The sequence below is a fragment of the Trichomycterus rosablanca genome, chromosome 1 (assembly GCF_030014385.1).
Source record: "Trichomycterus rosablanca isolate fTriRos1 chromosome 1, fTriRos1.hap1, whole genome shotgun sequence".
NCBI lineage: Eukaryota > Metazoa > Chordata > Actinopteri > Siluriformes > Trichomycteridae > Trichomycterus > Trichomycterus rosablanca.
Window position 1 is genome coordinate 72,346,937 of NC_085988.1, and position 20,951 is coordinate 72,367,887.

General features: G+C 38.6%; 1 long non-coding RNA gene across 1 annotated transcript; it reads left to right on the forward strand.

Annotated features, from left to right (window-relative positions):
• Window positions 1-16,166: 16,166 nt before the first annotated feature.
• Window positions 16,167-20,715, forward strand: LOC134324492 (uncharacterized). Its single transcript, XR_010014184.1, has 3 exons — window positions 16,167-16,197; window positions 16,317-16,348; window positions 20,599-20,715. It is a non-coding gene; the product is annotated as an uncharacterized LOC134324492 (long non-coding RNA).
• Window positions 20,716-20,951: the final 236 nt, after the last annotated feature.

The window sequence follows — 20,951 nt, forward strand, 5'->3', positions numbered from 1 at the left end:
CTGAAAATACTACACTTTCAATTCTAAATCAAAACATTAACACAATTTAGCCAGTTTGTGTTCATCCTTTACAGAAAGATAGAAAAAAATTAGGCTGTTCAAAAAAATAGCAGTGCCAGCATTTTTCTTTAAAAACTCAAAATATTTTTGTATAAACTGGAAAAAATGTTTACGGTTTCACTTTACTTTAAATTACTGAACTAATATTTAGTGGCATAACAATTGTTTCCGAGATCTGTGTTGCATGGAGTCGACCATTTTTTTTTGCTATGTAGAAATAGCATTTCTACTAAAAACAGTGATTTATCAGGGTAATGGTGTTGGACTGCTATTTTTTTGAACATCACTGTATATTACTTTCAGAATATCTTGATTTATTTGCTTAGAGGGGCGGCACGGTGGCTCAGTGGGTAGCACTGTCGCCCCACTGCAAGAAGGTCCTGGGTTTGATCCCCAGGTGGGGCAGTCCAGGTCCTTTCTGTGTGGAGTTTGCATGTTTTCCCCGTGTCTGTGTGGATTTCCTCCCGGTGTTCCGGTTTCTTCCCACAGTTCAAAGACATGCAAGTGAGGTTAACTGAAGATATGAAATTGTCCATGACTGTTTGACATTAAACTTGTGAATTAATGAGTCTTGTGTAATTGAGTATTGAGTAACTATCTGTTGTGTCATAAATGTAACCAACGTGTAAAACATGACGTTAAAATCCTAATAAATAAATATTTGCTTAGATTTGTATTAGGTGTATCAGAATGGCCATGACTGTTTTGCTCTAATACACATAATATATAAGCCGTATAGTGAAGCAACTATTGCCAAAATGCACTGCTTCTTTAAATCAGTTATTTAAACACAAAGATGGTTTTAACTTTACCGAATCATGCTCAACCAAACCACAAGATTTGTAATTCTTCCTCTTATTATGGTATGGTGGCTTGCATGCATCAGGAAAGCAAGAGAACAATGCTGCCTGGGTTTTTATCTCCTGTCAGAGTTTCCAATGGCAGATAGGCTTAGCAGAGGTGCCAAATATTTAATGCCATACCACCTACTGTATATTGGGTGATTAGTAATTAGAAATATATTTCACTGTTGGTCCTTTATGTGGCCACCAGAGGACGACAAACCCCATAAAACGGAATTTGTAAATTTAGTTTATGTACTGCTGTACTCCAACCTGCACTGTGTTCTATTTACTAACAGAACTGTAGTTGAGATACCTTGATGGTTTCTAGAAGGTACAATACCTGATTATGCTTGCACATTCGAAGGCATTGACTTTTCAGAATTATGTGAATACTCAAGCTATGAGATTTTATTTTCAGATTCAACATAGCAATTCTCCTTCATCATTGATTGATTTATTTCCAAGGTCTAAGGCAAACACATATCACTAGATTGGTTTCAAATGTACTTATCCCAGTTCCAGCTTACGCAAACAATTATGGCTATAGATCATTCCTTCATACATACACCAAAGTTTGGAATGAGATTCCACATAATATAAGAATGAGTACATCTAGTGTACATTTTAAACAAGTATATAAACAATATCTCATGGAATATAAACAATATCTATTTGTAATCATTGATTCTAAGTTTGAATTTTGTGTGTTTTTACTGTATTTCATGTTTTAATGTTTTTGTCATTTTGTATGTTTTGGTGTTTATGTTTGTTCTGTGTTTCTTTTTTGTGTTTTTTGTGCTGCAGAACAGGAACCTGCTGTTAACCAGTTTTTAACGGAGTCAGGCCAGTTTAAATTTACATTTACATTTTCAGCATTTAGCAGACGCTTTTATCCAAAGCGACTTACACAATGAGCTGAACACGATGAGCAATTGAGGGTTAAGGGCCTTGCTCAGGGACCCAACAGTGGCAACTTGGTGGTGGTGGGGCTTGAACCGGCAACCTTCTGTTTACTAGTCCAGTACCTTAACCACTGAGCTATCACTGGTTTAAATGTGGCATAATTTGATGTTGCTTTAAATTTTCCTGTAGAAAGAAAGAAAGAGAAAGAAAGAAAGAAAGAAAGAAAGAAAGAAAGAAAGAAAGAAAGAAAGAAAGAAAGAAAGAAAGAGAAAGAAAGAAAGAAAGAAAGAAAGAAAGAAAGAAAGGGCGGCATGGAGACATATTCAATGCTGTTGGTGTAACCCCAGCTAACAGGGAACGTTCCCACAACTTTCACTAATGTTACATGAAAGTTCTCCTAATGTTATGAGCAAACGTTCTCACAATAACGTTAATAGAACGTTCTATAAATGTTACCTGACCTTGATAAATATTCTGTTCAATATGTAATGTTATCTGAACGTTCTTTTAACGTTTTTTTAAAACAAAATTTTAAAGAAGTATGTGTGTGACGCATATTAGAATATTAGAATGTTTAAGCAATATGGCACAAGTGAGAGTGGTGATAAATTCTTAATAATATGGGTGAGCAACAACAACATCTGGTTATATGGACTGTACTCTGCTAGATGTGAACATTTAAATGGAACAGTACTTGGGCTGCGAATGATGACGTTTCTCAAATCCATAAGAATGCAAGTACAGAGAAGAGCACATATTGAGGAAGCAACCAATAGCTGATCTGTTGCTGCACAGTTTGTGCTAGTCATCCTCAAGTCCTTCATCAGTGCAAAAACAGATTTTTATTCATAACTTCAATAGCATTTCAAGTATTTAGCATATTCATAACTTCAATAACTTTTAAAATATGCATCAAATTGCTCCAAAACAAGTTGTATTTTATCAAGTGTAACCCACATTACATACTACAACTCTTATACTGACACTTACCCGGTGGACTATTCTCAGTGAAAAGAAGTGATAAAAAGTTGAAGTGAAGTGATTAATTAGATAAAAAGATTAACACTAAATTAGTCTTTTTTTTCTCCGTAGCTTCTTAATGTGACATACAGGTGCTGGTCATAAAATTAGAATATCATGAAAAAGTTGATTTATTTCAGTAATTCCATTCAAAAAGTGAAACTTGTATATTATATTCATTCATTACACACAGACTGATTGTTTCAAATGTTTATTTCTTTTAATGTTGATGATTATAACTGACAACTAATGAAAACCCCAAATTCAGTATCTCAGAAAATTGGAATATTACTTAAGACCAATACAAAAAAAGGATTTTTAGAAATGTTGGCCAGCTGAAAAGTATGAACATGAAAAGTATGAGCATGTACAGCACTCAATACTTAGTTGGGGCTCCTTTTGCCTGGATTACTGCAGCAATGCGGCGTGGCATGGAGTCCATCAGTCTGTGGCACTGCTCAGGTGTTATGAGAGCCCAGGTTGCTCTGATAGTGGCCTTCAGCTCTTCTGAATTGTTGGGTCTGGCATAGATTTTCTATGGGGTTAAGGTCAGGCGAGTTTGCTGGCCAATTAAGAACAGGGATACCATGGTCCTTAAACCAGGTACTGGTAGCTTTGGCACTGTGTGCAGGTGCCAAGTCCTGTTGGAAAATGAAATCTGCATCTCCATAAAGTTGGTCAGCAGCAGGAAGCATGAAGTGCTCTAAAACTTCCTGGTAGACGGCTGTGTTGACCTTGGACCTCAGAAAACACAGTGGACAAACACCAGCAGATGACATGGCACTCCAAACCATCACTGACTGTGGAAACTTTACACTGGACCTCAAGCAACGTGAATTCTGTGCCTCTCCTCTCTTCCTCCAGACTCTGGGACCTTGATTTCCAAAGGTAATGCAAAATTTACTTTCATCAGAGAACATAACTTTGGACCACTCAGCAGTCCTTTTTGTCTTTAGCCCAGGCGAGACGCTTCTGACGCTGTCTCTTGTTCAAGAGTGGCTTGGCACAAAGAATGCGACAGCTGAAACCCATGTCTTGCATATGTCTGTGCGTGGTGGTTCTTGAAGCACTGACTCCAGCTGCAGTCCACTCTTTGTGAATCTCCCCCACATTTTTGAATGGGTTTTGTTTCACAATCCTCTCCAGGGTGCGGTTATTGCTTGTACACTTTTTTCTACCACATCTTTTCCTTCCCTTTGCCTCTCTATTAATGTGCTTGGACACAGAGCTCTGTGAACAGCCAGCCTCTTTAGCAATGACCTTTTGTGTCTTGCCCTCCTTGTGCAAGGTGTCAATGGTCGTCTTTTGGACAACTGTCAAGTCAGCAGTCTTCCCCATGATTGTGTAGCCTACAGAACTAGACTGAGAGACCATTTAAAGGCCTTTGCAGGTGTTTTGAGTTAATTAGCTGATTAGAGTGTGGCACCAGGTGTCTTCAATATTGTACCTTGTCACAATATTCTAATTTTCTGAGATACTGAATTTGGGGTTTTCATTAGTTGTCAGTTATAATCAACATTAAAAGAAATAAACATTTAAAATATATCAGTCTGTGTGTAATGAATGAATATAATATACAAGTTTCACTTTTTGAATGGAATTACTGAAATAAATCAACTTTTTCATGATATTCTAATTTTATGACCAGCACCTGTATATCCTAAAGCTCGTGTACCCGGGTGCAAATAGACACTCCGAATAAAATATTGACCAGTCTGCGTTTAATGCCTGGTAAACTGGGTTTTAACTACAGTTTCTGTAATAAATGTAACCAAAGTGTGTAAAACATGACGTTAAAATCCCAATAAAATAAATAAATAAATTAACCTCACCTTCGGTCACTGTCTGTGTGGACTATCTTTCGGATTTGGGTGCCTCCACGACTCCGTTATTGGAGATGACCGAATCAATATGTGCCGTAATTTATAGCACATGCCGCTAGAGGGAGACATTACTTCACTTTGGATTTGTAGAGCCCATGACCGTTAAAATGATTCATATACTGTAGTGCGTTCCTGCCTGGACTTACCCTTCATTTACTCAGGTGGTATTAATAAGTGTTTTTACATTTTTAATAAATAACTAAATTATATCTGTATTTTAATTTTAATATATTATAATATTAATATATTTTATTAATATAATATATACATTTAGGTTTTGTTAAAGTAATTTTAATTGTTTTTGATCTGAAAGTTATGGGGATATTTTGTGTACTTAATCTTTAGAAAAGAACTCATATTTAGTCTGAGTGACAGTATTGAAGTGAAAATGAAGGGTAATATGGATACATGTGAGAAAAAACACTGGATTAGTATTAGGCCATTTAAAATGCTTTGTCTATTTTTAGTTTTTAGTTTGACTTAATTACAGTGTATTACTTTGGGTTTAGAACTGTCGCCTTACAGCAAGAAGGTCCTGGGTTTAATCCCCAGGTGGGGCAGTCTGGGTCCTTTCTGTGTGAAGTTTGAAGTGTGTGTGTGTATGTGTGTGTGTGTGTTTGAAGGGTACTAAAATCTTATGTATTAAGGTCTTATGTACACTCTAAAAAAATGATTCAGCACAATAGTAAATTAAACGTAATATAACAAGTCAGTTCAACATAAAAAAATAAGTTTGTTACATTTGTTAAAAATTTTAAGTTCGGGCAATTTAAAAAGACATTTTTAGACAAACTCAAAATTTTAACCTTTTTCAACGCATTATTTTGCTTTAGTACAACATCATACCAATTTTGAGTTGAGCCAACTAAAATATCTGAGTTGCCTGAATGTATTAGGTTTAAATACTGGGAAGGGGCGGAGCTTTACCCAGAAGGACTTGCGGCAGTGGTATCCAGACCTACCGTGACCGTGCAGCCCAGCATTGGGAACAGTGTGGCTACGCTGAAACATGTTTTGATATATGCTCCTTAATCCGAGTACACAAATACACAAAGTAGAGTCAGTTTATCTGGACACAAGTTTGTTGTACTCTAGAACAAACTTGTGTCCAGATAAACTGATCCAACTTTGTTGATATACTGAGAAATAGATGAGCATGTTCATTTGTGGTATGAATGTGTCTGTCCAATGATTCAGTAAAAGAGCGGATTCCTATCTTGTCAACATTACAATAATATTCAGCATATTCATATCAGCGGAACCTATTTCATTTGGGTTTGTGGAACAAAACAATGAAATTAAAATTAAGTAGGTTCAGATTAATTTTGCCTGATGGTTTTAAAGATTTTCATGTTGATATTACCTAATTTAGTTAAGTTAGTTTAACAGCGAGAGGCTTGTTGCATTTACTTAAAACATTCTAGTTGAGATTACATAGAAAAATGCATGCAAATTGTTACCATAATTTTTTTAAGTACATCCAGTATACAGTATTATTTTTTAGAGTGTAACTTGAGGTCCCAGGATCAGTTGTTGAATGAACATAAGTACAACGTACAAGAGACAGTACAGATCTATTTGCTAAGGTTAAAGAAAACCCAAACTGTCATCCTATGCTAAAAGGAAATTTATCTGGGCTCTTAGATGTAATCTAAGCATCACCAAAAATCAAACAATTTTTAATGTAATGACATGTAATGATATGGAAAATAAAGATCTAAGTTTTATTTATTTATTTTTTGGATTATTTATACCTTTTCCCCATATTTGTTTCTAACTTTAGGGGCTTTCTTACTGGTTTTGGCAGATAGCTGCAATTATTTTAAATATTTGTTTTGGATCAAAATGTCTTAAATTAGATTAAAAAATCAGATACAGCAAGTACCACAACACAGACCAAAATGGATTTGGGAGGTTTCTAAATGACCTTTTGATGGGACCACATAGAAATAAGTGGATAAGAATAAAATAATAATGGGGGCAGCACAGTGGCTCAGTGGGTAGTACTGTCACCTCACAGCAAGAAGGTCCTGGGTTTGATCAGCAGGTGGGCCAAAGACATGCAAGTGAGGTGAATTGGAGATACAAAATTGTCCATGACTGTTTGATATAACCTTGTAAACTGATGAATCTTGTGTAATGAGTGACTATTGTTCCTGTCATGAATGTAACCAAAGTGTAAAACATGACGTTATAATCCTAATAAAACTAAACAAAACAAACTTTGGGTTTAGAACTTTTTTTTTTTTTTTACTAGGTTGGCACAGCAGGTAGTGTGGGTGGTGGTTTCTCTGGGAACATCAGGCTCTGAGTACTTTGCTTAACTTCCACCTGACAAATGGATTACTTGCTGAATTATTTGCTGATCTAAATCTACCTTATATGTGAGAGTAAATTGGCATCCTGTTTCTGGGTAATACCTGCAATTTCTCTGATCAGAGTAAAGCAGAAGAAAATAAACTGAAGATAAATAACAGTAGATAATGTTGGTGTCTGGCAGTTTCAGGGTCTATGGTTTAAATCTGTGCTCTAGTTACTGTCCTTTGTGAGGGTTTTTTATGTGCACTGTTTTGTCTGTCCATCTCTTGATAACATGCCAATAGATGGTCTGGTGAACTGGTAAATTACCCCCTGGTGTGAGTGACTGAAAGAATGAACCAGTGTCTGATTTTCAGTATAGAATCCATATTCCACAGTTACCCTAGAATAAAATAGTTACTGAGGATGAATGAATGAATAATAATGCTGGTTTGGGAATGCCATAAAGAAAATAAATGTGATATGAATGACAGCTGTGTGGAAGTGTTTAATCAGGTGATGCATTAGCTCATGTCTCCATTATAGCCAACAGCTAAATCAAAACAGAATCACATGCTTTGTGTAAAAGGGAAATATAGCACAATTTCACAATTTTTTAGTTAGTAGACACATAGACAGGTCAAAAATGCAGTTGGTTATAAGATCTTGTTTAACACTTTCTATCCATATTTTAATTAAAACTAATAATGATAATTAGAAAAGATAAGAAAATCTTTTAATTAGAAAATACTTTGGCTCGAAACTGCTCATGGAATAAATCCTACCTTTATAAAATGGACACAGCTCTATATACAGTATGTTGCTTTCTATTAAATTAAGGGCAATAACATACATTATAACTATATAACTATAATACACATTTGCACATGGACATGGAAAAAACACACACACAAACACACACACATTTACTAAAGTAAAACTACAAAATAAGTATTAATAGAAGTTATTTGCTTCATGCAGTCTTGTTTACATATACAGTGTATCACAAAAGTGAGTACACCCCGCACATTTCTGCAAATATTTTATTATATCTTTTCATGGGACAACACTATAGAAATAAAACTTGGATATAACTTAGAGTAGTCAGTGTACAACTTGTATAGCAGTGTAGATTTGCTGTCTTATGAAAATAACTCAACACACAGCCATTAATGTCTAAATGGCTGGCAACATAAGTGAGTACACCCCACAGTGAACATGTCCAAATTGTGCCCAAAGTGTCAATATTTTGTGTGACCACCATTATTATCCAGCACTGCCTTAACCCTCCTGGGCATGGAATTCACCAGAGCTGCACAGGTTGCTACTGGAATCCTCTTCCACTCCTCCATGATGACATCACGGAGCTGGTGGATGTTAGACACCTTGAACTCCTCCACCTTCCACTTGAGGATGTGCCACAGGTGCTCAATTGGGTTTAGTCCATCACCTTTACCTTCAGCTTCCTCAGCAAGGCAGTTGTCATCTTGGAGGTTGTGTTTGGGGTCATTATCCTGTTGGAAAACTGCCATGAGGCCCAGTTTTCGAAGGGAGGGGATCATGCTCTGTTTCAGAATGTCACAGTACATGTTGGTATTCATGTTTTCCTCAATGAACTGCAGCTCCCCAGTGCCAGCAACACTCATGCAGCCCAAGACCATGATGCTACCACCACCATGCTTGACTGTAGGCAAGATACAGTTGTCTTGATACTTCTCACCAGGGCGCCGCCACACATGCTGGACACCATCTGAGCCAAACAAGTTTATCTTGGTCTCGTCAGACCACAGGGCATTCCAGTAATCCATGTTCTTGGACTGCTTGTCTTCAGCAAACTGTTTGCGGGCTTTCTTGTGCGTCAGCTTCCTTCTGGGATGACGACCATGCAGACCGAGTTGATGCAGTGAGCGGCGTATGGTCTGAGCACTGACCGGCTGACCTCCCACGTCTTCAACCTCTGCAGCAATGCTGGCAGCACTCATGTGTCTATTTTTTAAAGCCAACCTCTGGATATGACGCCGAACACGTGGACTCAACTTCTTTGGTCGACCCTGGCGAAGCCTGTTCCGAGTGGAACCTGTCCTGGAAAACCACTGTATGACCTTGGCCACCATGCTGTAGCTCAGTTTCAGGGTGTTAGCAATCTTCTTATAGCCCAGGCCATCTTTGTGGAGAGCAACAATTCTATTTCTCACATACTCAGAGAGTTCTTTGCCATGAGGTGCCATGTTGAATATCCAGTGGCCAGTATGAGAGAATTGTACCCAAAACACCAAATTTAACAGCCCTGCTCCCCATTTACACCTGGCACCTTGACACATGACACCAGGGAGGGACAACGACACATTTGGGCACAATTTGGACATGTTCACTGTGGGGTGTACTCACTTATGTTGCCAGCTATTTAGACATTAATGGCTGTGTGTTGAGTTATTTTCAGAAGACAGTAAATCTACACTGCTATACAAGTTGTACACTGACTACTCTAAGTTATATCCAAGTTTCATGTCTATAGTGTTGTCCCATGAAAAGATATAATGAAATATTTGCAGAAATGTGAGGGGTGTACTCACTTTTGTGATACACTGTATATATATATATATATATATATATATATATATATATACTGTATATGCTGTATATACTGTATATATACCAGTGCTTCTCTTTCTTTTTTTTTTTTTTGCCAGGGACCCCTTAGGTTTAAAAAGAAATTCACAGAACCCCAAATATTTAGTTTATATATACAGTGTATCACAAAAGTGAGTACACCCCTCACATTTCTGCAAATATTTTATTATATCTTTTCATGGGACAACACTATAGACATGAAACTTGGATATAACTTAGAGTAGTCAGTGTACAGCTTGTATAGCAGTGTAGATTTACTGTCTTCTGAAAATAACTCAACACACAGCCATTAATGTCTAAATAGCTGGCAACATAAGTGAGTACACCCCACAGTGAACATGTCCAAATTGTGCCCAAAGTGTCAATATTTTGTGACCACCATTATTATCCAGCACTGCCTTAACCCTCCTGGGCATGGAATTCACCAGAGCTGCACAGGTTGCTACTGGAATCCTCTTCCACTCCTCCATGATGACATCACGGAGCTGGTGAATGTTAGACACCTTGAACTCCTCCACCTTCCACTTGAGGATGCGCCACAGGTGCTCAATTGGGTTTAGTCCATCACCTTTACCTTCAGCTTCCTCAGCAAGGCAGTTGTCATCTTGGAGGTTGTGTTTGGGGTCGTTATCCTGTTGGAAAACTGCCATGAGGCCCAGTTTTCGAAGGGAGGGGATCATGCTCTGTTTCAGAATGTCACAGTACATGTTGGAATTCATGTTTCCCTCAATGAACTGCAGCTCCCCAGTGCCAGCAACACTCATGCAGCCCAAGACCATGATGCTACCACCACCATGCTTGACTGTAAGCAAGATACAGTTGTCTTGGTACTTCTCACCAGGGCGCCGCCACACATGCTGGACACCATCTGAGCCAAACAAGTTTATCTTGGTCTCGTCAGACCACAGGGCATTCCAGTAATCCATGTTCTTGGACTGCTTGTCTTCAGCAAACTGTTTGCGGGCTTTCTTGTGCGTCAGCTTCCTTCTAGGATGACGACCATGCAGACCGAGTTGATGCAGTGTGCGGTGTATGGTCTGAGCACTGACAGGCTGACCTCCCACGTCTTCAACCTCTGCAGCAATGCTGGCAGCACTCACGTGTCTATTTTTTAAAGCCAACCTCTGGATATGACGCCGAACACGTGGACTCAACTTCTTTGGTCGACCCTGGCGAAGCCTGTTCCGAGTGGAACCTGTCCTGGAAAGCCGCTGTATGACCTTGGCCACCATGCTGTAGCTCAGTTTCAGGGTGTTAGCAATCTTCTTAAAGCCCAGGCCATCTTTGTGGAGAGCAACAATTTTATTTCTCACATCCTCAGAGAGTTCTTTGCCATGAGGTGCCATGTTGAATATCCAGTGGCCAGTATGAGAGAATTGTACCCAAAACACCAAATTTAACAGCCCTGCTCCCCATTTACACCTGGGACCTTGACACATGACACCAGGGAGGGACAACGACACATTTGGGCACAATTTGGACATGTTCACTGTGGGGTGTACTCACTTATGTTGCCAGCTATTTAGACATTAATGGCTGTGTGTTGAGTTATTTTCAGAAGACAGTAAATCTACACTGCTATACAAGCTGTACACTGACTACTCTAAGTTATATCCAAGTTTCATGTCTATAGTGTTGTCCCATGAAAAGATATAATGAAATATTTGCAGAAATGTGAGGGGTGTACTCACTTTTGTGATACACTGTGTATATATATATATATATATATATATTTATATATATTTATTTATTTATGCATTTTCGCCCTTTTAGTGCGTCCAATTATTCGATTGCGTCATGCTTCCTCTCCACCAATGCCAATCCCCGCTCTGATAGAGGAGAACAAAGCTAACCCACGCTACCTCCGACAAATGGGCAGCAGCCGAATGCATTTTGTCACATACACTTTTACAAGTGCAATGCGGAACAGCACTGCGTATGGAGAGACACACCCTGATCAACGCACTCTTTTCCCCATCTCTGTACTGGAGGCACCATCAACCAGCCAGCAGAGGTCGTAGTTGCATTAGTTATGAGAGAGTCCCTATCCGGCTTAATATCCCACCCCTATATGAACAGGCCAATCGTTGTTTATGTTTCTGCTCAGCCCAGCCGGAATGCAGAGCTGAGACTCGATGTGATGTATTTGAGATCCCAGCTCTGGTGTTCTAGTGTGTGTTTTATCGCTGTGCCACCTAAGTGGCCAAATATTTAGTTTTTGAATGCATTTATTTAAATGTAAAGGACATCTGGCAATAATGTATAACCAGGATCACAGTGGTGGTGGGTTGTGTAACAGACCTGAGCGTCCGCAGATAAAAATATATATTTCATAACTATTTAAAATCTTAACAAGTAAACTGTTTTTGTTTCTCTAAATTTTAAATGGTAAATTGTTACATTATAATTTGCTTTCTGGTCCGCATACCTGTTTTGGCACAGTTTTATGTCAGATGCCCTTCCTTATTTTATCCGGTATCTCTATCGGAACTGAAAGTGGACTCCCAATGGCTAGGCTGTTCAGCTATTCCCACCACCCCAAAAATAGCCAATCATGTCTGAGTAGACACCCAACTAGCCAATGGTTGGTGGGCTAGAGTGCCACCCAATCGCCCACATTATCATCTGTCTTAACTGTGTTTAATTTTAGATAAATAGTAAAAGTATATATTACATTTACTACAGCATTATGTGTTTTTCTTTGCTGACGTGGTTTATTATACAACTCAGCAGAAGTACAGTGAATGCCGTGAATGGTAAAAATGGGGATCAACAGTGAACACTCTACAGCACTGTGGGATAAAGAAAACCTCCCAAGCCCTCCATACATAAAGAGGAAATATATCTCTTTTGTCAAAGTTAGACTAAACCTCTCAGACCTTAAACGCCACCATTCAGAATTCTGATAGCAGAGGTTTCTTTTTAACAAGAGAAAAAAGTGAGGGAGTGAGTGTGCTCTCACACAATGGCTGTGGTTGAAGTTGTGCCTCCTCTGATCTTCTCGCAGCTGGACTCCTGCCTTCCACCCTGTCTCCTCTGATCTTCCCGCAGTCATCTGAGAGGCTTTTGCCAGCCTGCGAGCTGTCAAAGTATCCAAGGAATCAAACGACACCCCATGCTCAGCTATGATCAAAGACTCGCAGGTAAGCCAGATACGGAGCCACATACAATTGCCATCTCAAAGAACGAGCCATTTTTTTTCTCCTCCCCTCACAACTAGCCTGACACAGTGGCGGTGAGTAGAGCGCATCGTTCTGAATAAAGCAAAGCCATCGGGTGTTTGAAGATGTGATGGAAAGTTTGTCCTTTTGGAAACTTTTGGACAAAGAAAGTTAAGATGGAAGTAAAGACAATGTTTAAAGGGGCTTTAAATGCTGGTGATTGATTTCACTTTCTTGTTTCTTATCTTCTGATTGTTTAGCTGTCACACCAGGAGATATTAAACACGTTTGTTTTTTCTCATACAGCTAATTATTTCTGCTGAAGGATGATCTGTTCATGTTATCATCTGCGATGACTAAACGATACACTTCCTCTTGTAGATTGAATGAAAAGCAATGTTGCATTCACCCAAGAATTGCATCCCACCTTTCTTTCCTTACCCTCAACTGTCTTATTCTATAAAATTGTGAAAGACATGACAAAATATTAGCATTGCATTCATGAGTAATATTGAAACATGAATAATACAAATGCACTGCAAGATTTAAACACCTTGTTAACCAGTTACAAGATTTCTGGATTACAGAAAACACCAAACAAGTTTACAGGTCAATGGAAGCAGTGCCTCTTTCACACACTGCACAGCTAAAGGTACATGGAAACTTTCTAATTACTGAGTTTGGCTATAAACAGGTATGTAAAATTAAGAATACAACCATGTGATTCTCTAAATCAAACACTGGAGGTACAATAGGTTGTACTAAATAACTCAGTGACCTTAGCTCTGACTTTAGACTTCCATACAAATACAGTGGTACCTTGTAACTTGATGTGTCTTAAACTCGAAATCTCTGAAACTTGACGCCCTTTGTCTAGAAATTTGTACCCTTAAACTCAATGTTTACCTTAAACTTAACATGTATGCGCCTGCCGTTTTGTTCAGCACTTGGCTTGAGCAATGTGGTTAAACGTCATCAAAGTGTGAATATGAGACAAATCTACATTTGTGTGGAATACCCGTCAAATCCCCTCTGAAAGCTCCACATGTATCTGTGTTTAGCTGAATTTTCTTCCTGTTTCACTTTTAAACTTGTTATAGCTCGGGTGCTGGGAAAATATGAGAATAAGCTTTTCAGAAAGTCTAAAACTCTTATAGTTAAAAAAAGCTTAATGTGACCTAATGTATTTATAGAACAACATAGGAACACTAAACCTCTCTTAATTATTACTGCTCATAAGTTCTCTCTATTAATACAATTCCTCGCTTGTTGTTTTAGTACAATAAGTCACGTTAATCTTGTGCACAGCCACACTCCATAGGAAAAAACGGCACAGCCAGCGCAAAAGCTATTTTACCGCTTCTCATATGAATGCGCCCTTACTGAATGGAATATGGTATTCCAAGATCAAGCATCTCCACAATTAAGAAGCATGAGGAAACAATAAAGAAGTAAAGGTAAAAAGCAGGGTTTGTTGTATTTTGTATTATTTATTTATTTTTTTACTTTTTTTTATTGTATTTCAGTGTTTTTTTAAATATTATATTTGTGTAATTTAGTGTGTAGAAATGTCAAAAACAACCCCATTATTTTACATTAGCCTAAAATATATGCAGTTCCACGGGACCATGGAACGTATTAACAGGTTTCCCATACATCCTCATGGGAAAAAATACCTTGAAACTCAATGCCTTTTAAACTCAACGTCACTCCCAGAACCAATTGATGTTGAGTTTTAAGGTACCACTGTACACAATTCATTAAATGTCTGCCCCGCTAGAGCTGTTGTGAAACTAATATGTGTTTTAATGGCTGATCAGCCACACATAGGATCACCGCGCACTATTACAAGCACTGACTGTACTCAGGTAAGGCTGGATTTCTTAATATCAGTCTGGGAGACCCAACACGCTGCGGGGCTTCGACTAAGTAAGCTGGGTGCAGGGAAAGCCCATAATTCTGGGGAGCAGTGCACCCTCAAGACTGCGTTAAGTGCAGTGTTAATTTTGACAGCAAATTTTGATTTAGTTTTAGTCATAGTCTTTTGACTAAAATGTAATTTAGTTTTAGTCATAATTTAGTCATCTGAATTGTTTTAGTTTTAGTCTAGTTTTAGTCGACTAATTATCATAAGAATATAGTCGACTAAATCTACAGTCGATTCAGTCGACTAAAATACATATTTGTTTGTTTGAATTTTAACGTCATGTTTTTACACATTGGTGACAGGAACGGTAATTACTCATTACACAAGTTTATATCGAACACAGTCATGGACAAATTTAGTATCTTCAATTCACCTCACTTGCACGTCTTTGGACTGTGGGAGGAAACCGGAGCACCTGGAGGAAACTCACGCAGACACAGGGAGAACATGCAAACTCCACACAGAAAGGACCTGGACCGCCCCACCTGGGGTTCGAACCCAGGACCTTCTTGCTGTGAGGCGACAGCGCTACCCACTTAGCCACCGTGCCGCCCTAAAATACATATAAAGGGTGTAAAATGTAAATGCTTTTTTTATTCCCTTAAATTATTTAAGTCATTATATACACTTACACAAAATGAAACATTTTTAACCAGTTATGGAATATTATTAATGTTTGAATGTGCAATACACACAAAAACAGATTTAACTTAAACATCTTTATTTACCTGACCTTGCTTATTGAGCATAACAATAACAAAATATTAATGACCAGTAGGCTTGCTCTGCCTGAAAAGTATATGCATTGTTCATAACAAATTGTATATTACATTCTTTATAAAACTGGGTACCATAAAAGCAGCTGTGACATTATGTTGCCATTATACTGCCAGCAGTGCCAGATGTCGTTTCAGATTTGTTGTGTTTTTACCCTAGATCGCCGGTTTATCGATCGGTTTACACATCGTCTTGTTTTTCACGAAGTCAAATGAGAAATGTGTCCATATATCGGCTCTCCTCTTTCTCCCTGTTGACATTGTGGAGTTAACCTAGTTCCATGAGTAAAGACAGTTCACAGGCTAGTCTGCTCTTCCCGGGTTTAGATCAAACTTGTGCGAGTGTGGTCTTACCGCGGTACAGAGCTATCTCTGTCTACGGCTCTGCCGCGGTACTGCAAAAGATTAGTACTGATTGGATGGCTACCCGGCTTGTCCCGCCCCTCCACATACGCTAAAGTAGTTCTGATTGGATCTCTTTCTAACTTGTCCCTACCTTCCATTAAACTAAATCGGTTCTGATTGGATGTCGTCCCTGCCAAACATTTTCGTCTCGTTTTTATTCGTTGACGAAAGTGTCGATTCATTTCGTCATAGTTTTTATCCTTTTATGTAGTTTTTATTTAGTTTTCGTCTCGTTTTTGTCATGACGAAAACTATGATGAAAATCATTCATCAACGAAATTAACACTGGTTAAGTGACTATGATTTATATCACAATGGTTGATGCTTGGAATTGTTTTAGGGTAAATTCATTGGAAAAAAGAATACTAGGCTTATTCATTAATTGTCTGTTTTACCACCACTTTCAGGGTTGCAGTAGGTATGATTCACTGGACAAAAGGTAGGAAACACCCCAAACCAGTTGCCAGTCCATCACAGGCCACACACCCACACCCACACACCCACACACACACACAACACACAAAACACACACACCCACACACCCACACACCCACACACACAAAGCACCTCCAGTTAACCTGACTGCTTGTCTTTGGACTGGGGAAGGAAACCAGTTCCACCTGGTAATCAAACCCAGGATCTTCTTGCTGTGAGGTGACAGTGCTACCCACCGTGTGTGGCTGTAATCTTTAGTGGCTTTGAGTTTATCTCGTATTACTTCTCAGATCTGAGCTTTTCTATGATAAGATTCCTGACCAGTTTCAAATGCTCATTAAAAACTTATTTTAATTCAATCTTTAGACAGATTTACAGATAGATCTTCAAAAGCATTGGGCTATTTATCTTTGCAACTGAAAGTCATTGAAAACATTTTTTTATCTTTCACACAGAAAATCACTATCAATAAACAAAGTTGTCATAATAATAATGGCTTGGATCAAATGAAAGTTTGTTATAAATACTTTACTTTTATATTTTAGTACATTGTTTAAAGGTGCTAGCCTTTATCTTTTGATTAGACAAGCTAATAAAATAAAACTACTTTATAAATCTACTTTACTAGATTTAGTCCTACTGACTTGCATTCCTATACAGGACAAGTTAATGAAAAACATTCGTCAGTATCTGTAAAGACATGATGCTGAGAGAGGAAGGATTAATGGAACGCTCATCAGTGGAGGATTCTTCAGGTTTCGATTCAAGCATTGAGACCTGCGGCTACTGAGCTTCACCCTTATTTGCATAATGACAATAAGGATCCATTCTTTTAGTGTGATCAAAGCAACATAAGCATCAGATTCTTGATTAAATACCAGATACATGTATTTATTCACAATCCTGTGTTATTAGAGATGTATAGAGGAGGATGGATGACCACTTCTAACAGATAATCAGGAAACAAACAGACACCCTAAAAATCAAGCTCGTCTTCATGGCAGTCCTTAGAATTTAAAAGCACTTCATTAATCTCTTCACCACGCAATCTGCTCGTGGAGAGGCTTTGCTGAGAGACTAATCATAAATCAACTCTTCTATTAGAAGATGAGAGGGTGGGGGTGGTAGGAAAAGAATGAAAGTTTCTCTGTCTGGAGTCTGGATCTGCCATCCAACCCAGTCAACATTCAAGATGATCTCTAAATTCTGTAGCTGATAAAGTACATTTATTATTACCATCAGCAAGACATTATCTGATTAACAAAACAAGTACTTCTAATCAGTATTTAAAAATACACATAGTTAAATTAGCTACTTTTGTAAATGATTAAATTACACATTGATTTAGATTAATCTATTCATGTATAGTGTGGCACTGTAATGCTGGAAGTAATGTTGGTGCTGCACCAAGCTTTTGCAACCACAGTTTGAATTCTGCCTCCGGTCACTGTCTGTCTTTTTGACAGGTTCAGTTTATCACAGTTACTCTGGTTTCCTCCCATACACAAAACACAGCAGTCTCTGGATTGGATACTTTAACTTCCCCAGGTCTGAATTCATTGGTAAATCTTTCATGAACTTACATTCCATTCAGAGTTCTGTTTCTTGCCTCGCTTTGAGTGTTTCAGGGATTAACTCTCGACTAAAAACCCTGAGGATAAGCATTTACTTAAAATAAATAAATAAAATACTGTATTGAATACTGTTCTGAGTCCTAGTAGATGCTTTGATACTGTTTGCAGTCCAAATATTTAGAGCTCTCTGAAAATGAGCTCTAAATATTTGGACTGTGGCTAAGTAGGTGGCACTGTCGCCTCACAGCAAGAGGGTCCTGAGTTCGATCCCCAGGTAGGGCAGTTCGAGTCCTTTCTGTGCAGAGTTTGCATGATCTCCTCGTGTCTGCATGGGTTTCCTCCCACAGTCCAAATACATGCAGCCAGGTTAATTGGAGACACTTAATTGCCCTATAGGTGAACAGATGTGTGTATGTATGTCTGCCCTGCGATAAACTGGTGCCCTGTCCAGGGTATTACTGTGTGCCTTGCGCCCATTGAAAAGCTGGGATAGGCTTCAGGACCCCCCCACGTGACCCTGATTGGATAAGTGGTTAAGAAAGTGAGTGAGTGAGTGAAAATGATTCCTACAACAGTTGTTTCAGGTACCACTAAAAGTCCAAGAACTTCTGTGGTGGAAAAAAAACCCTACTAAAATACCTCAAAGTTTTAGTCTTGTCTGCAGATTAGGATCACATCGAGGCTCTGTGAAAGCGGTAACATTGGGAAAAATAAACACCCTTATATATTCGTCGGTGGCCTTATAGGGCAGTGGAAGATTTTACCGTTAACAGAAATTTCTCAGCTAGAACATAAGAACTGGTCTAAACCAGCTAGAACTGGGTTTTGGAGGTCATACAATGCAATTGATGCACTTCTTATCATGTACAACATGTACACATCCAGTAACATTCTACTGTAGCTGTATTCTTGGAATATTGGAACATGACTGGCCCTAACCATGCCCTAAGCATATCTACATTTTCTAAGTAGTAAATAATTATGTATTAATACTTCTAGAGCAGTGGCGATTTCTTTAAGACTGCAAGGGAAGCTCAGCTTCCCCTAAAATGTCAAAAATTAAATGGTCAAATATGTACAGTTGTGTTAACATTTCATTGACAAATGCGTTAGAACACGTTTATCTCGAAGACGAGTTTGTTCAGAATCAGCTACTTATCACAAATCGACTGACTCGAACTTCTCATACATTCCCGTAGCGTCAATGCATTTGCCCGCAGAAGCTGAGCGTCTCTTCACTTCTATGGGGCTGCATGGGAGGTTTTTTTTTCATTGCTTCGAAACTTGTCGGTCATTGGATAAATGCCACGATTTTGTCCCGCCCCCGGACGCTGAGCGTCTCTGGGGGTGAATGGAGCTGTGGGCGGGTCTGGACGCTGAGCTTCTGCAAGATGATTGGAGAATCAGTCGAAAGGCTGAATCCCGTTTTGATTGACAGCTATCACTTAAAGCTTCAGTCCCATCGCGGATTTTGCGAGTGAAGTCTAAAGACAAACTGCATCCCATTTCAGGCCATTTTCTTGAAAAGGAACAGAGGGCACAATTTATATATAAATAAATTGACAAATTTTATGATGTAAGCCGACAATGAGCTTCCCCTGTTTGAAAGACCAGCAGCCGCCACTGTTCTAGAGTAAATTAACATTTGTCTCTCACAATATTCATATTTATACATGTTCAGGTCTCATTAATTAACTCCTACAACATTGTCTCAAAGCTGCTTTAAAGAACCCAGGACCGAAAACCAAAACCCCCTATTGAGCAAACAGAAGGCAACACTGGCAAGGAAAACTCCCTTAAGATTACAAGGAAGAAACCTTAAGAGGAACCAGACTCAACAGGGACCCATCCTTTTTAGGTGGCCTTGAGGAAAATGTTAATGATTTAGAATTAAACAAGCTATACATATACATTCTTCTAAGTTATATAACAAGTTAAAAGCATAAAGATTTTGATTATGCATTATATTTCGGTCCAATTTGTGGTAAAGTGAATAATAGTGAATTCTGAACATTGTGCTGAATTCGGCAGACATGGCAGATTCCCATCATCCAACAGGATCAGCATTGTTGGCACAGCCGCCTCAAACTTTAGACTTCAACCTTGGGTAGGTAAACAAGTCCACTCCAAAAACCACCTCTGGATAAAAAAAAAAAAAAAAGTATGAGATAAGAGAATAAAGAATAATGTCAAGTTAAAAAAATAATAGATAAAACGCCAAAAAGGTCAAGATAGAATAAATAAAATAGTAAAAAGATTAAGAAACACTGGTTGTGTATGATTTCTTACATAGGATTAAGCTCTTCCAGCTAAAGCCACCATAACCAGGGGAAACCTTTAATTGCTACATGAAACACTTACAGTAAAACCAAATCTATTGCATAACAGTTACACTACATTGCTATCTGTGTTGTCAAAGTACCTTGAACTGTAATTCATTTCTGAAAGCAGAGATCTAAATAAATCAACAACAGCTACATGTAGTTAATAGCTCTAAATACATTTGAGTACCTTTCATTCTGTCCAAAAATTGCAGCTGTACTGCAGAAATCTGCATCAGGATTGCAACAGTGACAGCAGCAATGACCAGACTAAACAGAATTCTGCACAATAACACCATCATCTTCACTCACAACTACTGATTGTACAAGTCACTTGCAGTTTTTTTTTCCTGTTCTAGTGGTCCGAGACATCGAGTCATGCCGAAATGCAGACAAGGGAATTCCAGTATTTAAGAGCAAGTGTCTGAAGAAACTATGTCAAATTTCCTACCTTAAACAGAAGATTAGTGACTACATATAGAGTGTGTTCCCCTCCCTGGTGGGCTTCAAGAAACCCTCCTGACAACAGGAAACCAGAATAAGCTTGCATTGTTTGACCATGTAACTCTTCGTCTAAGACCGTTCTTCAGGGCACCCTTAAGAAGGCCTATAAAGTATGACAGAGAAAAAACTGGCTGGTGAACGTCAAGGAGTGGACATACCTTCACATGGTCAGCCTGCTTGCTGCAGCTCAAGATCACGGTAGTGAACC